We start from the raw sequence: 9832 nt of genomic DNA on the forward strand, positions 1-9832 counted from the left end.
CCTACTCAGGGCTTCAACTCTGGTAAATGCATCACAGTCAATTTTATGCTTAAATTCCTTTTACTGTTGCCTAATAACTTGACATGGGAAATCCTCAGTTTTGTTCTTGTCAGTCACCCCCAGGAATTAAAGCCTTGACTTTGTGTCTCAGAATGGTGACTGGAGTACCATTACTGGTTTACCAACTTCTAAAATGTCAGCTGCCTACCTGCCCACCCACTCAAACCTTTACATGTCATCTTGGCTGCAGTATTTCTTTAGGGGCAAGTGTTATATATATTGGATTACCTCCAACTTCATTGTTAAACAGCATGGGCCTTAAATGAGGCAATTGCTGCCTACCAGACAATTTTCTACCCACACCTGAAATGGGCCATTCTCCCTGGCCCTTACCTGGGTTTCTAAGTGGGCCTGTCAATTCTGCAGTGGTTAGTTGGGTCATGAGATCATACCTGAGTTTACACAAAACCCCATCTCATTATTTTAGTAAGAATTCATTAATTCAGGCCTTCATTTATTTACCAATTCATTCGACAATTGTTAACTGAGTGCTTACCATGTGTCAAAATTCTAGAACAGATATTACCCCTATCTAATGCAACCTGTAATTTGCCAAAAGCTTTACAAACTTTTTAGCAGACTTAAATACATAACGGAATGACAGATTATCTAAAACTTGATAATCTAAGACCAACTAAAATGTTTTCCAGTTATGCATTCATCCAGAGATAATTCTTTACATCAGTGGTGATTTTGGCCCCTGAGGAGATATTTGCAATGCCCAGAGACATTTTTGGTAGACACTGTGTGGAGTGGTTGAGGATGTGGTGAGACATTACGATTGATGTCCAGAGGGTAGAGGCCGGTGATGCTGCTAAACAATACCCAGGACATTTCCCACAACAAAGATTTATCCTGCCCTAAATGCCAATAATGCTGAGGTTAAGAGACCCTGCTTTAGACAAACTCTTTAAGGCAGCTTTTGAAGATATCAAGGTGGGAAGTTTTATCTGCTGTTATATCATAATATATGCGTCTTTACATACCATTTGTTTCTATATTTAGAATTTTAGGTTTTTTTTTCATGTTCAATATTTACTGAAGGGGAGAAAATGTTTCTAAAGTGTTTTAAACAAATATAAAAACAAAGCTATAAGTCAGGGCCTGCCTTCCACATTCATGCCTGCTCCTTCCCTTCCCTTCCCTTTTCAGTTTCTTTCTCTTCCTCTCTCTCTTCCTCTCCCTCTCCTCCTTCCCTCTCCCCACCATGAATTTTATTTTTTAGTATGTGTCTCAGAAAATGATGCTAGATATTCATATGAAAAATATTTTACTGTTTAAAATAAAATAAAATCTTTCAATGTATGCACTACCAGAGGTCAACAGGTAAGGGAACATGTCTATCTTAGTGATATTCTAGAAGATTAAAGTGCTATCAGTATTACTTATACATAAAGATTAACATCTTTCTGCTTATACCAGAGGATAGAGATGAAAGAGGCAGCAAAAGAGTCAAGGAACAAATGAATGACCAGTTAGTTCGAAGTTTTGAGAGCTCTTTGAGACACTCTTTCTTGATTGCATTAGAATACAGTTCCTTTGAATGATGCTATAGGTTTATTAAAGTTTTATCTAATTCCACATAAATTTATACAAGTTTAGTTTAGTTTAAATCATCATTTCTTTGCTTAACACATGAATAAACTTAGACATATTATTTAAACTTTTGTCCCTCGATTTTCTCATTTTCAAAATGGGAGATGAAGTAAGTTACATCAATGCATGCAAAGTGACTTGCACTTTGTAGGTGCTCTGTAAATGTTAAAAACCAGTTATTTTGTTATGGGAAAATAAGAAAAATATTTTAGGAGAAAATATTAAGAGTCACAACGTGTTGGAATATTTATTTATTTAAAACTTTTTTTCTTGTAAAGGGACATGGTTAACCAGAAAATTCAACATTGCTCAGCCATACAGATTAAGATGTTTTAGCTGCTCCACAACTAAAGTATATACATGGGAACACTTATGTACATGAACTTAAATAAGCTTAGTCTCTCTCTTCTATTCTATGTTTGTTTGTTTGTTTGTTTATTCATTATTTTAAGTCTCTGGGCTCTGTCTCCACCACCAGAATGATGTACCAGTCCAAGATAGCAGATGTTCAGATTCCTTTTATTACTTTTCCTAGAACAGAAATTGTAGTCTTATAGTGACATCCATACACAAATTTCTTACCTCATTTGGGACAATGCGATGATGTTGGTCTGTATTATTTTATGCAAACATAAATTATAAGCAAATATAATTTCAAATATAAGCAAACTAAAAAATGAACAAAAAGAAAGACTTAATAAAGAATTTGGTGACATTATCTGTTCTCTATCTTCTGGGAGCTGTCACAAGAGACTGAGTTTTATTTCATTTCTTTTCCAGAAGGGAAAAAAACTGCATGGTGCTGTCAGGGATCACAGATTCTATGTAGAAGATTTTTTTGAGGGGCTCCTGTGGATTCAAATGCAACAGAAGCTAAAACAATACAAATTGAAAATAGTAGATAATCAAAAATGTCAGGTAAAAAACAAAACAAAACAAAAACCAAGTACTTCAATGTTATTCTCAGATGTAGGCATTACATGTAATTTGGATAATTATTTAATTTTTAATGAACAGTAGAGAGCAGATATTTCTACACACACACTAACTGAAGTAATAAGGAAGTCTACTATTGCTGTTCTGTTTTGACATTGTGGAAGAAGAAACACTTTGATCCAGCCTCCCTCAGATGCCAAAAACTAATGAAAACAAGAATTCTGACAGGTAAGCGCAGCTATCACCATAAGATATATGCCAAATTCAAGAGAACTTGAAATTCAATTTTCACAGAGTGTTAGGATTGGGGGCAGAGAATAGCAGGAGGAAAAACTATTCAAAGTAGGGGTTCTAATAGGTGATGCTCCCTGCATAGAACCTCAATGGGCTAAATTCTCAATGACAGGGCTAATTGGTAGAAGACTGAAGGGAAAACTATCTGTCATAAAACTTGGTGTTAGCTTTTTGGGAAAGGAGGATTTCCACGTAACTCTTAACAGGACAGTACACAAGCATTTACAGACTGCAGTTATATCATGTGGGTAGTTCAAAAAGGCTATTAGTAGTATTTTAGTTTAAAGGTGTTCCAGGTTGTTAATGTGCTCAGGAACTTGGAAGAAGTAAATGCAAACATGCTATTCACTATCAAGCCAGGACTCAAAGAACAGCTGCAAATGACATTCCAAAGAATGGTAACTCATTGTTAAAATCACAAACATGCAAGGAAATAGGACAACATGAACACCATAAGAGTAAATAAATAAACAACTAAATCAAATCAGCAAAACTTTTAGATACTGGATTTATCAGACAATAAAATGGCTTGCTTAGCATTTAAAAAACATTTTTTTTTTAAAAAAAGAGAGAGCATTGAAATATAGTGCTACAAAATTAAACAAGAAGACTTGCAAAAGAATAAAATAGAATTTTCAGAAATAAAAAGTATTAAAATAACAACAGTAGTTAGGTTTAACGAATAATTAGATACATCATGGGAAAATTAGTGAACTGGATGATGGATTTAAAGAATTTATTCAGAATGTAATACAGTGAGTATATTTTGCTTTTATTTTGTTTGTTTATTTTGTTCTTAAGAATAAATAGAATTTTCATTAAGAAATTGAATCAGTAGTTGTCTTTGTTCCCATGCCTTTCCAAAAAGGCTCAAATACCTTACCCCTAATTTCTACCAAACTTTCAATAGCTGAATTAATTCCAGTCATACACAAACTATTCTAAAGTATAGAAACAAAGGAAATATTTCCAGTTTATTTTATGTGGCTCTCTTTACCTTGGTTTTAAACATGAAAGGACAGTATAATGAAAGTACTGGTCAAACTAACTTGTGGACATAGATGTTATAGTTTTAACAACTAACATATGTATATTCATTTAAGACTATAATATGGTATAACAGAAAATAAATTTCAATAATATATCATATTAACAAATTAAAGAGAAATGTACAATCATTTAAATGGATGCAGATAAAGAATTTGATAAAATTAAAGTTTCCTTTGTGTTAAAATACATATCAAACTAGGAATTAAAAGTAAAAATTACCCTAATTTTTAGCATACCTAGTGATAAAACTTTGAAAGCATGCCTTTGAAGAGAAGACAGAGACAAGGGTTCCTGCTATCACTACTGTTAACGTTTTATTAGGGCAGCTTGGGAAGAAAAAAAAAGATATACAGTTTAAAGAGATAAATTGAATCTCTTATTTTTCATAGATGATACATATGTAATGTAGAAACCACTAAAGAATCATTTTGTAAATTAGGCAAGGCTGTTGGACACATAAATCAATGAAATACTTTAACCATATTTCCATACATTAGCAACAAAGACTTATAAAATAGAATCAAACAAATATAATCTTTACTATGACATTAAAAAAATTAAGTACCTAAGAATAAATAATTACAAATGTGCAAGACATCCATGTGAAAAATTATAAAACGTAATCAAACTGTACTAAGACAGACCTAACTAAATGGAGAGAAACAGCATATTTATTGATTGGAAGATATAATGTCATAAAAATAACAGCTTTCTTTTTAGTTAATCTGTAAATACAATACAATTCTAATAAAAAATTCTGATGATCCTGTTTTTTGTTTGTATATATTTTATTCTGTTATGGAACTTAATAAAATAACTGATTCTAAAATTTATATTGAAGAACAAAGTCCAAAATAGCTAAGACACTGCTAAATAGAACAAATTTGTCATACTGAGATAAATTGTAAAGAATTAAAAAACTGTAATAATCAAGTCAGTCAATAAAACAAAAGAGTTCCCAGAAACAGAATGAAACATATATAAATTCTATTGATAATGAGTTGGCATTTTATATTTTATAAAGGACTTTTAAAGAAAAGGTATTGGAATAATTATGGAGAAAAATGAAATTGGGCCTAACAAAACATAAACACAAAAATAATTTCCAGTGGATGTAATGACAGAGAATGATCTTTATGCTTATAGCATAGAGAAGGCTACTAAAACAAGACCTCAAAAATGCATTAATGGATACATTAAAGAACTTCTGCTCAAAATATTCAAAAATTAAATTAAAAGACAAACTCAAATGGGAAGATATTTGCAATGTATATAACTGGCAAAGAATTAGAGTTTAGGATATTAAAGAAATCACACAAAATCAACAGGAAAAAGATAGACTTTCATAAAATGGACCAAAGAGAGAAAAAGGAGAAATAAAAGTATAGAGTCATTTCACTTGAAAGAAACAGAAAGCTGGAAAATATACAAAATGTCCAATCTTGTTAAGGATCAGGAGAATGGAAGAGAAGCTAGTTCATGCGAGAATATATTTTGCCCAATGTATGGAGCCACTAGACCACTATGTGCTCTTGGTGGACGTGTAAATTGGAATCATCATTTCAAAAATATTTGAAAATTTCCAATGGAGCTAAAGATATACCAATTCTATGACCTACAAATTCCACTTCTGTCTATATTCCCCAAAACTACATACACCTGGATACCAGGAAATAATGTGCAAGGATGTTATTAGAAGCACTGTTTGTTATTAGCAAAAAACTAGAAATAACCCAATAGTAGACTGAATAAATAAACTGTGGCATGTTTGTACAAAGAAATAGTAAACAACTGAAAAATGAGTGAATTACAACCAGATACAATGTTTATGAATCTTTAAGGAGCAAAAAAACAAATCTGGGAAAACACTCCATAATTCCATTTATACAAAGTACTAAATCATGCAAAAAAGTAAACAATATACTTTGCCTATATAAATATACTTGGTAACAGTTTTAAAAAGCAAAGGAATGATATAGAAAATATGATTATGGTTACTTGGGATAGAGAGGTGGAGCTGGGAAAAGAAATGAGATCGGAGAACCACATTTAGGAGACTTAGAAAGTAATAGTAATGCTGGGTTTCTTAAACTGGGTTGTAGGTAAGCATGTGTTTGTTGAAGTGTTGTACTGCTATTTTTTTTTTGTAATTTACACATATTTTATTCATGTTTTTGAATCTACACAGTATTTAATGAAAAAATTGAAAAAACTATATTTAATAAGTACTGTAGAGCAAACTCATTCATAATGTAATAACTGGAGAAACTTCTAATAGTTCATTTCCCGTGAGACAGTAGTGTTACCTGAGAATATGCCAGAGGCTATCAGAGTAGATCTGATTCTGCGAGACAACCTTGGTGCAACTTCTTAAATACTTTTTTTCAATGTCAACTTTGACATTACTAAACCATTTTTGGTAGGGAGAAGAGACAAACAACAGGATAATGATAGCTCACAAATCTTTACTATTATTGACTTTCTTGAGATTGCTGTAAGTGGAGGGTTAAAATATGTTGTGGTTAAAGCACAACTTGGTCTCTGAATTTGTTGTTTGGGGATACTTTAAGGTTAAGTGGGATGCACTTACAGACAATGTTAAATGAGACTTACATATAGATTTTCCTCATCATCTTTTGTCTTAATTTAAATTATGATTCTTTTTATGTGAAAAGATCTTACTGTTTTTCAGTCAACATTATGAGCTACCAACCATTGTTGCTTTATTTTAAAGGATATTAAATAGAAACATCTTTGTCAAATATATACTCTTGAGGTTTTCTTCCCCTTAGTTTTACGTGGGTCCTAATACTTTTCCTTATTAGTGTTATCTTACTTGTTCCCCTCGTCAACGAGTTTATAACCTATAACTCTTTGCTTAAGGCATAATTGCTATTCAAGCAGCCACTTGTAAGAGGCACTTAGCTATTGCTTTTTGAAGTTGTTTCTGCCTTGTAGAGCTGTGCTTTCAATTAATTGTAGATCAAGGCTTGGGCTTTCTTGCACAGGATTCTCCTCTTACTCTCATCTTCATAGACTCAATTTAGTGATTTTCCAGAGCTCAGCAGGGTACTGAAGACAAACTGAATGTAACAGTACCAGTTATCATTTTTCCTTTTACCTAATTTGAAGACACAGTTTTTAAAACCAAAAAAAAAAAGGAAAGAAACCCCCAAAACTGATATATTATTTTAAATTCAGCTGCCTTGTAGACTTTTAGTAGTAAATGAACTAATGTGATTAATATGGAAAATAAGTCTGCTCTCCTTCACCCCCACACTCCATTCTGTGTTTTAGCTGTATCTGTGCCAAGAAGTTTCGGCAATCTGTACATCTTTTTTTTTTAAACCTCAAAAGTAAATAACAAAACACACAGACTCTATGGTCGTGTGGTTGATTTTACAGAGTATTACGGCATGGATAGCTGTGATAAAATTCTCCCAAATTTTACTACCCCCACAAGTGCAACTTTGGAATCCTGCCATTGTGTGTGTGTGTGTGTGTGTGTGTGTGTGTGTGTGTGTGTGTGAGGAGAGAGAGAGAGAGAGAAATTTCTAAATTGCATTATATTTACATGATTCAAACTTTCAAAAAAAAAAAAAAGGATTTTTAGTGGATCCTAAGCATCCTAAATAATGACTTTAAAAAGCTAGATAAAATGTTTAAAATTTTTCTAAAAGCATAAATGAGCTAACAAGATAATGAAGAATTACCTAGCCAAAATCTAGGATAAACTGAAAATTCAGAGGGTTAGGCTCACACAGAAAGCTGCTTTTATAGCCTTTGAACTGAGCTGTGGTTTTGGCAGTCTCCTGGGGCAAAAGGACAGACTTCAAAAATCAATTCCTACCTCACTGCAGAATTCAAAAAGAGATATACCCTCTGAGGAAGGGTGGACCAGAAGGAAAGGAGCCTTTAGCTAAACCTGCAGCCTCAGTAGATGACATTTTTGTAGTACTCCCAAGCCCCTGGCAAAAGCAAATGAAAATTCTCTTTTGAGGCCTCACATTATTCCTGTGATTAATTTTTTTTGAATACAATGATCAGATACACAAGAAAAGAAAATATCATAAATTACAACCAGCATAGAAAAGTAAACAATAGAATAAAATCATAAAGAATTCAGATATTTAAATTAACAGACATATAGTATAAGACAAGTTATGCTTAGAAGCTAAAAATATAAAAATATAAAATAAAAGATATAAAAACAACTGGCTTAAGAAACAAAATTATTTAAAATATATTGATTAAAAAATCAAACCAATCTTCTTATTCTGAAACTATAATTAAAATTAAGAATTCAGAGGAAATATTTAATAACTGACTAGAAATAGCTGAAAAGAAAATTAGTGAACTAGAATTAATGAGATAGATTAGCATAAGTTTTTCAAAATGCAGCGTGAAAAAACAAAAAGATGGAAAATGTAAACGACACATTGAGAGACATAGAACACAGACTGAGAAGATCTAAAATAATATGGGTAGGAATTGAGTTTTGTAGTTTGTCTCTCTAGACCCAGGAGTCTGCAAGAGGGAGATGAGTGTGGTTATAAAAAGGCAACATGTAAGATTCTCATGGCATTGGAACTATTATTTATTTTGATTGGGGTAAGGAACATACAAACCTACATATGTGATAAAACTGTGTAAAACTAAATACACAGAAATAATTACAAGTAAAATTGGAGAGATCTGAATAAGATCAGAGGGCTGTATGAATCTTAATTTCCTATTTGTGATATACTATAGTTTTATAAAATTTTAAAGTTGGGGCGAACTAGGAAAAGTGTACATGAGATCTGTCTGTATTGTTTTATTACTGCATGTCAATCTACAATTATCCCAATAAAATCTGACTTATAAAAAGAAGCACGCATCTTGACATACAATAATAAAAATTCAGAATACCTAAGACAAAGAGAAAATCTTAAGCACAACGGGAGAAAGTAAAGGTAGATTACCCCTAAAGGAACAGCAGCTTAACTGACAGCTTACTCCTTTACAGCAACCAAGGATATTAGGAGTCAGTAGAATAATACCATCAGTGTTTTAAGATAGATAGCCAGTGAAGTTATCCCCTCAGATAAACAAAAAAATAAAAAGTAGAAAAATGTGGACTGTTCAACATCCACAAAACTATATTAAAAACAAATTCTAAATGATGTACTTAATAAGAGTAAAAATGACCCTAGATGAAAGATTTGAGATGCATAAAGGAACAAAAAGCAAACAAAGTGGTAAATATGTTAGTCTGTGAAACATAACAAGGTATCAGATATCTCAGCTAGTCATCAAGACTCAGTAACACTAAGACAGTGTGGAATGATTAAGACAGTCCAATGAGACAGAAAAAGAGCCTACAGAGTCATGCATTTATGGGTATTGGATTAAGTAGTGGAGAACAGTGGAAAGGGTATCTTTTAAATAAACAGTGTAGTACTAGTTAAGTATCTATGTGGGACAAATAAAAGTGGATCTCTATCTATATCATTCACAGATGGATGATGAGGCACATAAGTGGGACAGGACAATGATAAGCTATGAGAAATAAGTTTGCATAATATATTCTTCACATCTGGGAAGGGAAATGTTTCTCAAATAAAGCACACAAAGCACAAACCATAATGGAAAAGATTGATAAATATGATTTTATTAAAATTACAAATTTTATTCTTCTGAAGGCACTATAAATTGATTACCAAATGAGAGTAGAAGGTATTTACTGACAGATAAAGGACACATATCCATAACATACAATGAGCTTATACAAATCAGTAAAAAGTGAGAAAATCCAATAGAAAATAATGGACAAAATACATGAATAGTTACTTCCTCAAAAAAGTCCAAAAGGCCAATAAACCTTTGTAAAAGTGCTTGACTAAATTTATAATTA

The sequence above is a fragment of the Pteropus medius genome, unplaced genomic scaffold, assembly GCF_902729225.1.
Source record: "Pteropus medius unplaced genomic scaffold, Ma_sr-lr_union100, whole genome shotgun sequence".
Taxonomy (NCBI): Eukaryota; Metazoa; Chordata; class Mammalia; order Chiroptera; family Pteropodidae; genus Pteropus; species Pteropus medius.